Source organism: Balaenoptera physalus, assembly GCF_965194825.1.
Source record: "Balaenoptera physalus genome assembly, chromosome: 7".
In the NCBI taxonomy this organism is placed as follows: Eukaryota; Metazoa; Chordata; class Mammalia; order Artiodactyla; family Balaenopteridae; genus Balaenoptera; species Balaenoptera physalus.
This window is the reverse complement of record NC_138886.1, coordinates 51,141,068-51,159,761: the sequence shown is the minus strand read 5'-3', so window position 1 is coordinate 51,159,761 and position 18,694 is coordinate 51,141,068. Positions and strand designations below refer to the sequence as shown.

At 41.6% G+C, this 18,694-nt stretch overlaps 1 long non-coding RNA gene across 1 annotated transcript in view; it reads left to right on the top strand.

Moving 5' to 3' along the window:
- The window catches only part of LOC309664992, a 31,987-nt gene extending 14,292 nt beyond the window's left edge, over positions 1-17,695 (top strand). Inside the window, exons 2-3 of the long non-coding RNA XR_014266128.1 lie at positions 11,032-11,170; positions 11,976-17,695. This is a non-coding gene — a long non-coding RNA (uncharacterized lncRNA). The remainder of the gene's footprint in view (positions 1-11,031; positions 11,171-11,975) is intronic.
- The last annotated feature ends 999 nt before the right edge of the window (positions 17,696-18,694 follow it).

Here is an 18,694-nt window from a genome sequence, read left to right as displayed (position 1 = left end):
GCAACCACTAATCTTTTTACTGTCTCCATGGTTTTGCCTTTCCCAGAATGTCATATAGTTAGAATCATACAGTAAATAGCCTTTTCAGATTGGCTTCTTTCACTTAGTAATGTGCATTCATGGCTTGATAGCTCATTTCTTTTCAGTGCTGAATAATATTCTATTGTCTGGATGTACCACAGTTTATTCCTCCATCCTGCTGAAGTACATCTTGGTTGCTTCCAGGTTGTTGGCCACTTTTCAGAAAATGATTAACAGCAACTATGCTGAGACTCAGGTGGTTTGGAAAACATTTCAAATATTTACATGAGTAAACTCTTACCCTCCATCCAATAGGTCATTAAAAAAAAAATCCTGGTGGTTTTTCATCCTGGCTATACACTAGAGTCACTGGAGAGTTCTTAAAAATACTCTGACGCTGGGCTCCATTTCAAGCAATTCTAAATTAATTGTTTGGATTTTTTATGTGCAGCCAGGATTGAAAAATCATCGTTTTATCTTTTCTGTTGGAGCACATTTCGCATAAAACTCATCCTGGTTGGTCCCATGAAGACCTAGAAATCAGATTCTCTGATCTGATAAGGCATTGATTAGTAACTCCTGTTCTTAAAACTTTTTTGTCTTTTCTCTGTTATAATAACAGAGGACCTAGATTGAATCAAAATTTACTCAAGTGTATGGGAAGATTTTAAACTATTTTTGAGGAAAATCTTGCCCTTAGCAGAGGTGCTCTTGAGACTCACATCCACGTGGAAATGAAATGGGCGTTTGTCCAACTGAGAATAAAAACAATACTCATTGCTTACTGAAGGGCAACTGTGTAATGAGCATCATATGAAACACTTTTACGTATATTATTTAAAATTCTTTCCTTTAAAGTTTCAGTTTGAACCCATTATCAGTGTGACAGTTTACATGGAAGCCACATAAAGTAAGAGAAAGCTTTTTTTTTACCTTGCTATTAAATGTGGAACATTTTTTCCCCTAAGACCAATATATATTTTCTATTTTTAATTTATTTAAAATTTTTTATTGAGACATAACATTGTATTAGTTTCAGGGGTACAACATAATGATTTGATATTTGTATATATTGCAAAATGATCACCACAGTAAGTCCAGTTAACATCCATCACCACACATAGTTACCAATTTTTTTTTTCTCCTGATGAGAACTTTCAGTTCTTGACATGAGCATGCGAGGCTGGTATTACCATCGCCTCTCTTTTGCAGCTGAGGAGACTGAGGTCCAGAAAGACTAAGGAAGATCACACAAGTTGTAATTTCTAAACTTGGGCTTCAAACCCCTATCAAAAATTCACAACTCTTGCTTTTTTTATTACATCACACAGCATAAACTCAGGGCAATCAGAACAACGTGGAGTCAAGACTTTCCTCCCAAAATATAAGCTCTGACGTATACGTATCTGAGCATAATGTTCATGGCTTCCTCTTTACTCCGCAGCACCTGCATTTAGGCTTTTTGATGGCATCAAGCCCTCAGCCACCACTCTCTTGAGAGAGACCCTCTCATGGGTATATTAACTTTCCAGAGCTCAAGCTTCCCTAAACCCTGTCTCTGCTAAACTATAGCCTCAGAAGTTGTATCTCTGCTGAGGTTATCTCAGGTATCACTCCAGAAAAGCCTTCATAAGAATACCTATTATGGTTACGCCCTCCATGTTTTTGAGAGCTAGCTCCGAAAGTGTATTACCAGGTAGTAGCAAGTAGCACAAAGGGCTGGGAGCTTGAGGAACAGCTTTTAACATGGTCCAGGGACAAAAAAAAAAAAAAAAAAAAAAAGAATGAAAGCATAATTCCTCAGAGTGGGCATGAGAATTATTTTCAAAGGAGGGAAGAATGCAATCTTGAGGCAGAATAATAAGGGGTAAGAATCAGTGGCTGAGGCCCCAGCAGTCAGGTCAAATTTGTACAGAAGGAAGAAATGTTTAGGATGGTGATTTGGGGTGAAGGGTTGGAGAGTTGGGAGTTGTCTTGGAGCAGTGCTTGCATAGCAAGCACACCATTTTCATTTCCATTGTGTGTTTATTTGGGATGACTTTGGCAGTGGGTCCCTGGAGTTTATAGGGGTTTAGAGCCCCTCAGGCACCCAAGGCACCATCATTGTGAGAAATGGAGCAAGAAGAAGAGTATAGAGTCATTGATGATGACATGGAGACATTTTGGTAGAACAAATGAAAAGGAAGTTTTTTTTTTTTTTTTTATTAATAATTATTGGAATGTAGAGTTTTATTTATTTATTTATTTATTTATTTATTTATTTATGGCTGTGTTGGGTCTTCGTTTCTGTGCGAGGGCTTTCTCTAGTTGCGGCGAGCGGGGGCCACTCTTCATCGCGGTGCACAGGCCTCTCACTATCGCGGCCTCTCTTGTTGCGGAGCACAGGCTCCAGACGCGCAGGCTCAGTAATTGTGGCTCACGGGCCTTGTTGCTCCGCGGCATGTGGGATCTTCCCAGACCAGGGCTCGAACCCGTGTCCCCTGCATTGGCAGGCAGATTCTCAACCACTGCGCCACCAGGGAAGCCCAGGAAGTTGTTTTGATAACAAGTATCTGATCAAGGTTTTGGTGACTTTTTAGAACATAGAGTTGAAGACATTTTCCATAATGTTTATAAGTCCCCTGTTACAGGGCCCATGTAATAAAGCTTTATTTTAGTGGATATTCTCTGGCTGACTAAGACAGCTATTGTTCGTCCATTTTTAGCTTTTAAAATTTTGTTAATGTCTCTGCTGATGAGTCTTCTCCAGTTTTCTTTGTCCTTATGGGTTTGTGTCATTAAAACACTTTCCTCAGTGGTTTTGGGAGGAAGTTGAGACAAAGAGGTGTGTTCAGCCTTCCATGTTTCTCCATGTGACTTTGGGGACCTTCATGGTCCTGCTCTGTATCTGGATATTTGTGTATTTCTCTCCCTCAGCAGAAATGCCATCGTCATGGGCCTGCATGAGGTCAGCATGGATTGGGCTGGACTTGTCACCTGGAGTGGCTGAAAGATGACATATCCTGAGAGGCAAGTGCATGCTGGAAGAAAGAGGAGCATCCAAATAAGATGAGAGGCAAGGAAACTTAGGGCACAGGAAGAGGGGTCAGGGACAGGTCAGGAATGGGTGCCTGAGGAGGAGAGATCAGGCCAAAGGTTTGGGACCCAGAAGATCACAACCAAATCAAGGTCCTCAGCAACTCCCTCTTATTGGCCAGAGATATAGAGTTATTTAAAGGCTCAAAGACTGGCCATTCCGGTTTTCAGCCTTTAGGCTTGTGTATTTATGAGTGGAGTATTTATGAATCCCTATCGGATAGGATTTGAGGGGAACCACGGCACTCAGTTTACTCAAAGGATCAGTCCTAGCAGCCTTGAAAGAGTCTGAAAAAGCTAGCATTGAATGAGTTTTTTGGTGAAAAATATTTGCTAGAATTAAAGCAAGCACTACCAGTTGGTTGCCTCTGCTTGAGAAGAGCCTTGGTAGGGAGCCAGCGGGGCTCACCTGACCCTGAGCAGTGTGATTTCCTGCAGTACAGGACTGGTTGTGTTTGCAGTAACGTGTGCCTCCGTGTGGCCAAAGACAGGGACTTGCTTAGATGTGAATCATAGGATGTTAAAGCTGAAAGGAATCGTATGAAGGATGGCAAATTGGGTTCACTGTAAGGATCATCTCTGACCAATTGGTAGTGGCTGCTAAGAACGTTGGGTTAGAAAGGACTCCGAGGTCTTGTCTAGACGGAAAGAGAGCCATGGTCCACTGGAGAGTCTACTGGGCATGGGAGGGCACGTGGATGGGCGTGGTCATACCTGCAGCAGGATTTTGCCAGGCCCCGTCCTAGTCTAATACTTTCATACGGGGGAAAGTGAGGCTCAGAGACATGTGTGATTTTTAGAGGTCATCGCCTTATTGCTTTGTGTCAACACGTCTAGAACTTAAGTCTCCTGCCTTCAAGAGGGTCAGCTGCCTCATTACCATGTCACACGGCTAGGTTTTCCAGTTCATCTGTATAATAAATATTTATTGAGGGCCTATTTGGTTTCCAGCCCTGAAATAGGAGCTGTATATACATCAGTGAATAAACAGACCAAGTCTGTGTCCTCGCTAGCCTTACATTTTGGGAAGGAGCTGGATTAGTAATTATTAGGAGAAAGCAGGAAATTTTTGCTTTCTGAGGTAAGATACTGGAAGATAAGTCGTGATGAAAGGAAATCTGGGGACAAATCCCTAGCATAGGTATGTTTTAGCATTGCTGGGGCTGTGTGGTGGAGGCCACGGCTCTCTGCAGCAGTCAGAGGGCACAAGATACCTCATCTCTGAAGACTCCAAGCTATCCTCGCTGTCCCTCATTCATGCCAAGCTCTCTTCTTCCTCTGAACCCTTGTACTTGCTGATCCCTTTGCCTGGATATCCAAGAGGCATTCCTTTACTTTCTTCAAATCTCTGTCAAAAATCCCCTTATGAGAGAGGCTTTCAGTGGCCTCCATAGTACAGAGAAGCAGAAGGCAGCTGCGAGGGGAGAGCTTAGGCCACAGCTTTTATTGGGGTTTCCATTTATGACTGGCTAGTTTGAGAAATTTTGGTGGGCTTTGGGCTCTAGAGGGTCTCCAGTTGCCTGGTACTTGGCCCTGGGATGATTAAGCCAGAGGGATATTGTTTCCTGGGTTGTAAGGGCCAGACAGAAAAAGGATGGCTCTGGATTGGTTAGTGTGCATATCAAAAGTATGCTCTGGCTGGGCCCTTTGTCGTCTCTAAGAACCGGCTGACCCTGGGAGGAGCAGCCTCTCCTCAACTAGAAAGGTGTTTGAAGATGTCAAAACATCATAACATTCAGAAAGTAAAAAGCAAATACAAAACAAACCTAAGCTGTCTGGCTCCAGCTCTGGAGACTAATCTGCCTTCGGAGCTTTGCAGGTAGACGGCGGGGCCATGCACGCATTCACCGGGCTCTGAATCTACGTACACCGTCACAAGTGCTGTGGTGGACTCTCAGGTGTAGTGCGAGCAGGATGGTTTTCAACCAGGAAAACTGCTTGAGGATTGAAGATTTTTGGAGCTGACCCGGGGCTTTGGCAAGCAGATATTGGAGATAAAGAAGGGAGCTTACCGGCAGAGAAGCACCTCCGGGTCTGTTTCAGGGAAAGGCTGAGAGACCTGTAGGGTATTACAGGTGAGGAGAGGGCAGAGAGTGGAGGGCATTGAATGCCAGGCTGAAGAGGCTTGACTTTGCTCTGTTTATGGGGAGGAACTATGCGAGAATGGCACACCTAGAAAGGACACTAGAGATCATTGAGTTCATGCCCTTTGTTTTATTTGGGAGGAAACTGAGGCCTAGGTTCACACAGGTAATAAATGGCCAACACTGGGAAACTGCGGAAGGGGCAGAGTTTGAGGAATTGGCAGGCTCTTGGGGTAACCACTGGTGGGCAGGGGCTGAGGGTTCTTGGGTGGGGAGGGGAACTACCCCAGACACAGGCTCCAGTCTGGGGGCAAGGGGAGCTCCTGGGACACCAGCAGGGACTAAGGAAACAGGCTGAGGCAGGAACTGTGCTGTGCCTTGTTGCATGAGGGTGGCAAAGGAAGAAGAATTGGCAAAATGGTCGGAAGATGTGAAAAGAGACACAAGAAACTGAGACCATCTAGCGCCAGAGAAATCAAGGCAGGAGAGGATTTAAAACAGGGGGCGGCCGAGGGTTCAAAGAGATTCAGAGTCTGAGTTAGTTGTGGACCAAGGAAATGGCTTTCTGTGTCACTGCTGTGAGAGGCACCCAGACTGCAAGGGAGGAGAGAACACGGAGGAGGTGGGCGCCCCAGAGAATTCCAGATGCTGGCTGAGGTCAGGGAGGAGAGAGAGGATGGGCTCTTGAGAGAGAAACAAGTTAAAGAATATTTCTTTAGGAAAAGGGAGATGTATTTTTTGGCTCAGGGGAATGAGTTAATCTTGCATAATGGGATTAAAGTTTTCTTTTTCTTTCATCTCTGAACCTTAGGTCTTTCATCCTGAAAACAGGGATTAAAAAGAATCTATGTCATAGGCTTATGAGGATTAAATGGGAAAACACACGAATAATGTTTAGTACAGTGCCTGGCACGTTATAAACACATAATATATGGTAGTTATTTTTAATACTTTTTACTACAGACTTGTGAAGGGCTTATCTCAGAGTCTTGAGGAAAGTATTACTTGCATTTTAAATCTTGGTACCTTATATTTATCACTTTATGGGGTCCAGTTGATAAAGAAGTACGATTTCATGTATTTTGAAGTCCTGGGCTGGAAATAGGCCCAAAGATGCATTCTTTTTATCTCTCACGTACATGTGGAAATTATAGATTTTAATTAAGTGCTATTGTGTGAGCCCAATTGCCTCCTCATGCGTGTTGGTGGGAGTTCACATCTCGAGAGAGAGAATTTGGTTTTGGATTTACTACTTACATCTGCAAGAGGAGTAAGTAAGCAGAGTAAGAACAGAAGACTCTCTGATTAGCAATTTGACTATTTTTTCATTTTGATCTGAAACCTGTAATCCAAAATAGAGGCAACTTTTCTTATTTAAAAAAAAACAGTTTCCACAGGCTGGAATGATCTTGTTTAAGCAAGGATAAATTGTAGATGATAGAGACTTTTCCCTTGGAGGAGTCCATCTCTATGCTTTTTGGTGCAAACTTTGTGAAAAAGAGCCCCTCGTCCAAAAAAAAGTTAGGGACTGCCAGGAAACCAAGGGACAAAATCTTTTTCTTTTCAAAGAAGACACCTGTGATGCCAGCTCGAGAGCAGGACCAATGGAGCGGAAAGGAATTAGTTACAGTCCTAAAACAGGGATAAATGAATCTGGTGTCAGATTAACCCCAGCAAACAATCTCGCTTGGTCTGAAATGCTCTGACTCAACAGCATCCTGATTTCACTGTGAGAAACACATGTGTAAAGGCAACTTCTCAATAAGCAAAATGTGGTTGGGTGCATCTTAGGTGGACATAAAGCAACATGGGTAGGTCTTAAAAACATGACGTGGAGTGTAACGATAAGAAATGAGATTTCTATTACGATGCCATTATGTAATTTAAAGCCACATACGCATACAAAGCAGCCCTCCTCATTTCTACAGGGATACATGCATATTTAAGGACATATCTCTAACATATTAGAGAGGTTGCCTAAAAAATAGGGAGGGTGAGTGTGAGGATCAGAAATAAGAGGGAAAAAATAAAACAAGAGAGGCTTTGCACAGACTGATAATGACAATGTGCTATGAATTGAGTATGAATTTAAAAAGAGAGAAATCTTTTAGGCGTTGGTCTTTTCTTTGTTGCCGTATAATAAATCTGATGCAAAGTGCTTTTGGGAAAATATGCTATCCTAGAGGTAACATGGGTTTCAGGGATTCCTCAGAGCAGTTTGGGGTGGCTTCCTGAGGGGAAAGCAAAGAGGCTGTGTTCTCCGCCCAATGTCAGATGCCGGGCACCATCTGTGGCAGAACTCCAGGGGGCGCTCTTCACACAAGCAGGGATGGCTACAACCCGCCCATCTGGACTGGAACCCAGAGCCAGACTCCCTCAGGGTTTTTCCAGGGGCTGTAAACCAAGATATTTTTACAGCTTATGTTTAGAACTTGTGCTGATGGAAAAGTTATTTATGAGGATGAAAACAAGCAAGCTGGGAACTACCTCTGGCATTTTTACATTGAGAGAAATATGAGTATATGAGGGAACAGATGAAATACTTCAAGTGTTCATAATCAAACTTTTTTCATCCGTAAGGTGCTTGCTTCAACTCCAGCTTGTTTATGGGTCTAGAAAATTTCTTGGAATGAGTTTGAGCTTTGATCTTGTATGGTCTGTCTAAGTAGCAGGGATTCTCAAAATGTGGTCCCTGGACCGGCAGCATCCTCCTGGAGCTTGTTAGAAATACAAATACACAGGCCCCACCAGGATCCCCTGAACAAGAAACTCTGGAGGTGGGGCCAGGCCGTCTGTGGTTTAACAAGCCCTCCAGGTAGTTCTGAGGCAGTTAAAGTTCTAGAACCACTGATCTAGACTCCTCTTTCTTAAACTGGGCTGTACAGGCTTTGCTCGCTTATAACCTGCCAGCTTTTTTTTTTTTTTTTAATTTATTTATTTTTATTTTTATTTATTTTTGGCTGCGTTGGGTCTCCATTGCTGTGCGTGGGCTTTCTCTAGTTGCGGCGAGCGGGGGCTACTCTTCGTTGCGGTGCACGGTCTTCTCCTTGCGGTGGCTTCTCTTCTTGCAGAGCACAGGCTCTAGGCGTGCGGGCTTCAGTAGTTGTGACTCGCGGGCTCTAGAGCGCAGGCTCAGTAGTTGTGGCGCACGGGCTTAGTTGCTCTGTGGCATGTGGCACCTTCCCGGACCAGGGCTCAAACCCGTGTCCCCTGCATTGGCAGGCGGATTCTTAACCACTGTACCACCAGGGAAGCCCAACCTGCCAGCTTTTTATAAGCTGAGGACTTTTGAAAAAAATACCTAGGCCCAGTTCAAACCCTAGACACTTATGCCAGAATCTCTGGGAGGTGGAGCCCAGGTATCAGTATTTCTTAAGTCTCTCCTTGGACTCATGTACAAGGGCAGGCCTCTGCCCTTGGACATGAATGGGAATTGTCAACTGGTCATCTTCCCTTTTATTTATTTAAGGCTTTGGGAACAAATGACAACCTCTTCTGGGCTTCAGTGTTCTCACCCATCAAATTACAGGATTGGGCAGTCACTAGACTCTCTAAAGGCATAACATTTTTGTATCTATGACTTTAAATTTGAGAAGGGGTGTCTAATGGAGACTACATGGGGAAGAGTGGAGGGCTTATTAAAAGTGTAGTTACGCACTGAATTGTAAGAATTGCATTTTCTAATAATATGGTTGCCCAATCAGGGTTTGTGATCTTACCTGATTATGGCATTTGGAGGAATGGGCACGTTACAAATAAAAATGAGATAAGACCTTATTTGAACTTTGAACTTAATAATACTGCTGATTCTTCTCTTTGATTTGAGGAGGTTAAAGCTTTTGAAAATGTGTCCTGAATTTGGTCTATCCAGGCAAAGTGAAGATGGAGTCACTGGTGAATTTAAACAATGTAGTCAATAAAAAGGATAGTTGAAACTCTCTCTTTCATCAACATACATATATGAAGGGACAGACAAACAAAATTTTCCATTCTTTTTTTTTAGAATAACAATATAATTTCTTATTTATCAAATTGATTTTTTATTTTATTTTTAAATTAAAAAAATTTTTAACATCTTTATTGGAGTATAAATTGCTTTACAATGGTGTGTTAGTTTCTGCTTTATAACAAAGTGAATCAGCTATACATATACATATATCCCCATATCTCCTCCCTCTTCTTAATTGTAGGGTTTGGGGAATTGAAATGCAGCCATAATTGCTTGCACCTCTCCACGCCAGCTTGCTTGCATACAGAGGCCTGGAGAGGACTTTTCCAAGTCAAATCTCCCTAGCCAAGCCTCACTCGCCTGTAACCTGCCATATGCAGACAGAGGTATAAGATTTATCTTACCTTAACCAAGAAGGAGCCAAAGAGTGGATGGAAGTCTTATGGCTTTGTTGCTCTATGTGGAGAAGAAACAGACTGAGTGAATTTATGTATGATCCCTCAGGAGAAAGCATCTTTGTGCTGTATTTCTTTTTGACCTGGAGACCCTGAAAGCAAGTTGGAAGAGGCAGTTCATCAAGTCTGGATTGGTTTGAGTTTTGGGGAGAGCCTTGATTACAAAGGAAGAAATCCTTTATTTATATATACCAGATGTAATAGAGGATTCCCTGGTCTATCTTTCCAGGAACTAGGAGCCTCTGGTGAAAATCAGTTTGTCTCAGGTGGGAGTCATTCCTCATCGGTCAGCAGAGCCTGATAAGAACATTTTCTCCCCAGGATTTGCTGGAATCTGTGTGTTCCCTTCAAATGATGACAAACTAATTGCACTGGCTTCCTGTCCCGGGCACAGTCTTTCTGCAGAGAATGGGGGAGGTCAACCTTTCTGATGAGCCGGCTTGCTTTTCTTTGCTGACATGGACCAACAGTGTTGCACTTAACAGCTCTTACTGTAAGTGGTGCTGTTGGATCATTTTCCCATGCACACTTCCAATCGGTACCTAAGCGCATTTAGAGGATGATTTGTTATCAGAAGGATTGTTCCTTTTGACTCGTAGAATAATCTTTTTTCATATGATATTCTCTTCCTACTGAGATACGTGGAGGCAGCTCTGCCTCCTTCTAGTCTGCAATCCTGAGATTTCTCTTAGAGGCAATAAAAAAATTAAACAAAGCAGTAGGGATGAGGTTTTGGTGCCTACTGGACACGCCTGTCCTAACCTAAGAGAGAAGCTGGGGGGTTTGAGGATGCCCAGGGGCTGTGGCAGACAGTGGTATAAATAGATAGTGTGGGGGAAATGGGGAGGGGGCTACAAATTACAGAAAATGAATTGATCATTTATATATAAAAGAAGTTTTTTTTTTTTAAAAAAGGAGCCTAGAATTGATCATTTATATATAAAAGAAGTTTTTTTTTTTTTTAAAAAAGGAGCCTAGAAAGGTGCAGGAAAAAGAGAAAAGATTTGCCTTGATGATTAGCCAGGAGAAGTCGTCATGGGCTGATTACGTGTGTGAAAGCCATATTTTTAAAAAATGTATATGTATAGCTACATGTATGTGTGTGTTATTTTTATAATTAGCAGATGGATTTACTTCCTTTTTTTCCCTGGGCTTCTTCCCCAAGTTACTGTCCCCTGGCAGGCGCCGTTGCACTAAATGGCTCATCCCTGAACACTGACGGACAGCTGAGCCTCATGACCCCCGCTCTGGGAGGGTTTGCAATGTAAACGTTGCATCTCTAGGTACCTCACTGCTTAGAGAAAGTATGTCACATTTTAAAACTGTGAGTCCTTTGTGTTTTTCAGTGCTTATTTCATAAGCTTAAGAGACATTAGGCTTGTTACTATTTTTCATGGAGGAGGGAGCTTAGTTGCTCTTGTAATTGATAAACTTGTTTTTCCTCCAGTGCCATCAGCCAAGGTTCTGCAGCAAGAATAAGAGGATGACCAATGGACCAGCATCTCCTGCAGAGCATATTTGGCCCATTTTTTACAGAATGAAAATGCAAGAACTTTAGTCTGGGGCAATCTGGCAGGAGAAGGCTGGTATACTTGGTTTCCTTCTGTCACACTTTTGGTGCAATGGATTAGACTTTTAAATCAGGAAATTCAGCGAGATGAGTTAGATCTTTGCACAAAAGCAGTGGAAGATTTCCAGCTGGTTGGGGGTATGATATGGAAATGTCTCGCTAAATCAGGGTCTGGTGGAATGTTGCTCTCCTGGCCGCCAGGCTCTGTTTCTCGGCAAGCAATCTGTTGGTTGCATGTAGGATGGAGTGCGCTGAGAGCGTAAGCACCGTCTTGCTTGTGGAAGACCTGGTGGTTCAGATGTTTTACATTAGGAACTGGGTGTGGGTTTTTTCAAGTTAAACTAAAGCAGCAGTTCTAGTAGGAAGAAACTCCCTGATCTGTGTCTTCTGTTTCTGGATGCTCTTCCTCAGAGAGCCAGATTTCAGCAGAAAGAGTTGTTAATGGTGGACTTTGGGCAACTGAAACTGTATGGGAAGGATGAGAAAGATGGAGAAAGAGGGGGTTATGTCATGATCTTCAACACTTTATTTAGAGGCTGTTGATGTTAGAATAATCAGTCAAGACAAACAAAGGCACTCACTTTGGATGAAAATTTTGCCTTCCCTTGCAGTTTTAGATAACTGAGTTCTAAGCCTCACACAGCAACACATTTTCCTAACTGATGACTGATTTTTCTGGTTGTGCAAGCAGTGTCCAAATGATCAGGCAAATATCTGGCTTCAGAACAAATATTTTATACCATACTGAGCCAATCATCAGCACTTGCCAAGGTGAGGCCTGACCTCTCCTTTCCCTCCATCGTATAATTTCTGTGTATTAGGTATGCGCTTCCTCTTGATTCTGAGGATTGGCTCTGATGTAACCTGAATGAAGCTCTTAGTATCCTTTTTCAGACAGAAACACAATTTGGCTCATTGTTCCTGAGTTCATATTCACATTTTCTTGCCTCTGGATACCTGGGACTTTCCTGCTGGAGGGCTGGATGTTGCTGTGTTCAAGGCTGTGCTATATCCAGAACTTGAGGCATGGGGGGAGGGGGAGTGCTACTTAGGACTCAGGATACAAACTGGCAGGTGTTAAGGTGGGTGATTCTGGGGAACTCAGAACCATCAGATTCCTGAGCGGGAGAACTAACTGCCCACACTCTTCCTGGCAATGTGTGTGTCCTTGGTCGAAAGAAGAGCCAGATGAGAATGTTGGATGAAAGGATGAAATTGATGTGTGTCATCATATTAAAAACAACTCAGATTGACTGGTCTTCTGATGGTGATCAGTGGCTGAACCTAGTAAACCTAAGTTAGGGCAGGTTCAAGGAAAAACCATGAGGTGGTTTTCTTTGTCACATCCTGTCTTGCCTTTCAGTTTCCTGTCCCCACTCCTCAAGAATGCCCCCTGCTCACCCCATCTGACTCTACCTTTCAGTGCCTTGCCTTAGGAAGGACAGCCAACAAATTTCCAAGTGTTAGCATATATTTAGCCTTCCAGGATTTCTATTTCTGTTTTAATTAGGGAGCCCTAGGAGAAGAGCTGAGCCCTCTAAGCTCCTAAGTAAAAATTTGAAAAGGTGGAATTTCTTATGACAAGGGGAGATATTTTGGGGCAAGTTGAGCTTTCCAGATGAGCTGGGAATGCGGGTGCCTGCTTCTTTGATACCTGAAATATGCCTTCATTTTAGTAGGTTAATTCCACTTCCTCTTTTTCAAAATTTGGGACAATACTTAGTGGTTAGACGATTTGAACCTGAGTTTTGCTGTTTACCACCTGTGTGACCTTAGGTAAGTCACTTAATTGCTCCAAGCCTCAATTTCTTCATGTACAATGGGAGTAATAATGATATCTTTTCAAAGAGTTTTTGTGTGCTTCTAATGGGGTAATACACACACAGATATATGTATATTTTTTTTCTTATTTACACAGGATATTCTTTAAGGATATTAAAAAATCTAGAAACATTTAGTTGTCTTCAGGGAGATAAACAAGGGCAGGGCTGGAAAACTTCTCATTGCCCTTTTGTACTTTTTGAATTTGGAACCTTATGAATGTATAACCTACATACAATATTAAAATTAAAATGTCCTGATGTTGGGTTCAAGATGGCGGAGTAGAGGGACGTGTGCTCACTCCCTCTTGCGAGAGCACTGGAATCACAAATAACTACTGAACAGTCATCGACAGGAAGACACTGGAACTCACCAAAACAGATACCCCACATCCAAAGACAAAGGAGAAGCCTCAATGAGGCAGGGGGAGGGGTGCAATCACAATAAAATCAAATCCCATAACCGCTAGGTGGGTGATACACAGACTGGAGAACACTTATACCACAGAAGTTCACCCCCTGGAGTGAAGGTTCTGAGCCCCACGTCAGGCTTCCCAACCTGGGGGTCCGGCAATGGGAGGAGGAATTCCCAGAGAATCAGACTTTGAAGGCTAGCGGGATTTGATTAAAGGACTTCGACAGGACTTGGGGAAACAGAGACTCCACTCTTGGAGGGCACACACAAAGTAGTGTGCACATCAGGACCCAGGGGGAAGGAGCAGTGACCCCATAGGAGACTGAACCAGACCTACCTGCTAGTGTTGGAGGGTCTCCTGCAGAGGTGGGAGGCGGCTGTGGCTCACCACGGGGACAAGGACAGTGGCAGCAGAAGTTCTGGGAGGTACTCCTTGGTGTGAGCCCTCCTGGAGTCCGAGTCCGCCATTAGCCCCTCCAGAAGGCCTGTAGGCTCCATTGCTGGGTCGCCTCAGGCCAGACAACCAACAAAGAGGGAACTCAGCCCCACCCATCAGCAGACAAGGGGATTAAAGTTTTACTGAACTCTGCCCACCAGAGCGACACCTAGCTCTACCCACTACCAGTCCTTCCCATCAGGAAGCTTGCACAAGCCTCTCAGATAGCCTCATCCACCAGAGGGCAGACAGCAGAAGGAAGAAGAAATACAATCCTGCAGGCTGTGGAACGATAACCACATTCACAGAAAGATAGACAAAATGTAAAGGCAGAGGGCTATATACCAGATGAAGGAATAAGATAAAACCCCAGAAAAGCAACTAAATGAAGTGGAGATAGGCAATTTTCCAGAAAAAGAATGTAGAATAATGATAGTGAAGATGATCCAGGACCTTGGAAAAAGAATGGAGGCAAAGATCGAGAAGATGCAAGAAATGTTTAACAAAGACCTAGAAGAATTAAAGAACAAACACCTAGAAGAATTAAAGAACAAACAAACAGAGATGAACAATACAATAACTGAAATGAAAACTACACTAGAAGGAATCAATAGCGGAATAACTGAGGCAGAAGAACGGATAAGTGACCTGGAAGACAGAATGGTGGAATTCACTGCCACAGAACAAAATAAAGAAAAAAGAATGAAAAGAAATGAAGGTAGCCTAAGAGACCTCTGGGACAGCATTAAATGCATCAACATTCACATTACAGGGGTCCCAGAAGGAGAAGAGAGAGAAAGGACCTGAGAAAATATTTGAAGAGATTATAGTCGAAAACTTCCCTAACATGGGAAAGGAAATAGCCACCCAAGTCCAGGAAGCACAGAGAGTCCCAGGCAGGATAAACCCAAGGAGAAACATGCCGAGACACATAGTAATCAAATTGACAAAAATTAAAGACAAAGAAAAATTATTAAAAGCAACAAGGGAAAAATGACAAATAACATACAAGAGAACTCCCATAAGGTTAACAGCTGATTTCTCAGCAGAAACTCTACAAGCCAGAAGGGAGTGGTGTGATATATTTAAAGTGATGAAAGGGAAGAACCTACAACCAAGATTACTCTACCTGGCAAAGATCTCATTCAGATTCAATGCAGAAATCAAAAGCTTTACAGACAAGCAAAAGCTAAGAGAATTCAGCAGCACCAAATCAGCTCTACAACAAATGCTAAGGGAACTTCTCTAAGTTCACAAGAGAAGAAAAGGACCTACAAAAACAAACCCAAAACAATTAAGAAAATGGTAATAGGAACATACATATCAATAATTACCTTAAATATGAATGGATTAAATGCCCCAACCAAAAAGACACAGGCTCGCTGAATGGATACAAAAACAAGAACCAAATATATATGCTGTCTACAAGAGACCCACTTCAGACCTAGGGACACATACAGACTGAAAGTGAGGGGATGGAAAAAGATATTCCATGCAAATGGAAATCAAAAGAAAGCTGAAGTGTCAATACTCAAATCAGATAAAATAGACTTTAAGACTGTTACAAGGGACAAGGAAGGACACTACATAATGATCAAGGGATCAATCCAAGAAGAAGATATAACAATTATAAATATATATGCACCCAACATAGGAGCACCTCAATACATAAGGCAAAAGCTAACAGCTATAAAAGAGGAAATTGATAGTAACCCACTGATAGTGGGGGACTTTAACACCTCACTTACACCAAAGGACAGATCATCCAGACAGAAAATTAATAAGGAAACACAAGCTTTAAATGATAAAATAGACCAGATAGAATTAATTGATATTTATAGAAAATTCCATCTGAAAACAGCAGATTACACTTTCTTCTCAAGTGTATAAGGAACATCCTCCAGGATAGATCAGATCTTGGGTCACAAATCAAGCCTCAGTAAATTTAAGAAAATTGAAATCATATCAAGCATCTTTTCTGACCACAACGCTATGAAATTAGAAATAAATTACAGGGAAAAGAACATAAAAAACACAAACACATGGAAGCTAAACAATACGTTACTAAATAACCAAGAGATCACTGAAGAAATCAAAGAGGAAATCAAAAAATACCTAGAGACAAATGACAAGGAAAACACGATGATCCAAAACCTATGGCATGCAGCAAAAGCAGTTCTAAGAAGGAAGTTTATAGCAATACAAGCCTACCTCAAGAAACAAGAAAAATCTCAAACAATCTAACCTTACACCTAAAGGAACTATAGAAAGAAGAACAAACAAAACCCAAAGTTAGCAGAAGGAAAGAAATCATAAATATCAGAGCAGAAATAAATGAAATAGAAACAAAAAAAAACAATCACAAAGATCAATAAAACTAAAAGCTGGTTCTTTGGGAAGATAAACAAAATTGATAAACCTTTAGCCAGACTCATCAAGAAAAAGAAGAGGACTCAAATCAATATTATTAGAAATGAAAAATGACAAGTTACAATGGACAACGCAGAAATACAAAGCATCCTAAGAGACTACTACAGGCAACTCTATGCCAATAAAATGGACAACCTGGAAGAAAGACAAATTCCTAGAAAGGTATAACCTTCCAAGACTGAACCAGGAAGAAATAGAAAATATGAACAGACCAATCACAAGTAATGAAATTGAAACTGTAATTAAAAATCTTCCAACAAACAAAAGTCCAGGACCAGATGGCTTCACAGGTGAATTCTATCAAACATTTAGAGAAGACCTAACACCCATCCTTCTCAGACTCTTCCAAAAAATTGCAGAGGCAAGAACACTCCCAAACTCATTCTGTGAGGCCACCATCACCCTGATACCAAAACCAGACAAAGATACTACAGAAAAAGAAAATTACAGACCAATATCACTGATGAACATAGATGCAAAAATCCTCAACAGAATACAAGCAAACAGAATCCAACAACACATGAAAAGGATCATACACCACGATCAAGTGGGATTTATCCCAGGGATACAAGGATTCTTCAATATATGCAAATCAATCAATGTGATACACCATATTAACAAATTAAAGAATAAAAACCATATGATCATCTCAATAGATGCAGAAAAAGCTTTTGACAAAATTCAACACCCATTTATGATAACTCTCCAGAAAGTGGGCATAGAGGGAAACTGCCTCAACATATAAAGGCCATATATGACAAACCCACAGCAAACATCATTCTCAATGGTGAAAAACTGAAAGCATTTCCTCTAAGATCAGGAACAAGACAAAGATGTCCACTCTAGCCACTCTTATTCAACATAGTTTTGGAAGTCCTAGCCATGGCAATCAGAGAAGAAAAAGAAATAAAAGGAATCCAAATTGGAAAAGAGTAAGTAAAACTGTCACTGTTCACAGATGACATGATACCATATATAGATAATCCTAAAGATGCCACCAGAAAACTACTAGAGCCAATCAGTGAATTTGGTAAAGTTGCAGGGTACAAAATTAATGCACAGAAATCTCTTGCATTCCTATACACTAACAACGAAAGATCAGAAAGAGAAATTAAGGAAACAATCCCATTCACCACTGCAACAAAAAGAATAAAATACCTAGGAATAAACCTACCTAAGGAAGTAAAAGACCTGTACACAGAAAACTATAAGACACTGATGAAAGAAATCAAAGATGACACAAACAGATGGAGAGATATACCATGTTCTTGGATTGGAAGAATCAGTATTATGAAAATGACTATACTACCCGAAGCAATCTACAGATTTAATGCAATCCCTATCAAATTACCAATGGCATTTTTTACAGAACTAGAACAAAAAAATCTTAAAATTTGTATGGAGACACAAAAGACCCCGAATAGCCAAAGCAATCTTGAGGGAAAAAAATGGAGCTGGAGGAATCAGACTCCCTGTCTTCAGACTATACTACAAAGCTACAGTAATCAAGACACTATGGTACTGGCACAAAAACAGAAATATAGATCAATGGAACAGGATAGAAAGCCCAGAGATAAACCCACGCACCTATGGTCACCTTATCTTTGATAAAGGAGGCAAGAATACACAGTGGAGAAAAGACAGCCTCTTCAATAAGTGGTGCTGGGAAAACTGGACAGCTACATGTAAAAGAATGAAATTAAAACACTCACTAACACCATACACAAAAATAAACTCCAAATGGATTAAAGACCCAAATTTAAGGCAAGACACTATAAAACTCTTAGAGGAAAACATAGGCAGAATACTCTATGACATAAATCACAGCAAGATCCTTTTTGACCCACCTCCTAGAGAAATGGAAATAAAAACAAAAATAAACAAATGGGACCTAATGAATCTTAAAAGCTTCTGCATAGCAAAGGAAACTATAAACAAGACGAAAGACAGCCCTCAGAATGGGAGAAAATATTTGCAAACGAATCAACGGACAAGGGATTAATCTCCAAAATATATAAACAGCTCATGTAGCTCAGTGTAAAAAAACAGACAACCCAATCCAAAAATGGGCAGAAGACCTAAATAGACATCTCTCCAAAGAAGACATACAGATGGGCAAGAGGCACATGAAAAGCTGCTTAACATCACTAATTATTAGAGAAAAGCAAATCAAAACTACAATGAGGTATCACCTCACACCAGTTAGAATGGGCATCATCAGAAAATCTACAAACAACAAATGCTGGAGAAGGCGTGGAGAAAAGGGAACCCTCTTGTACTGTTGGTGGGAATGTAATCATGGGGAACAGTATGGAGATTCCTCGAAAAACTTCAAATAGAATTACAATATGACCCAGCAATCCCACTACTGGGCATATACCCAGAGAAAACCATAATTCAAAAAGACACATGCACCACAATGTTCACTGCAGCACTGTT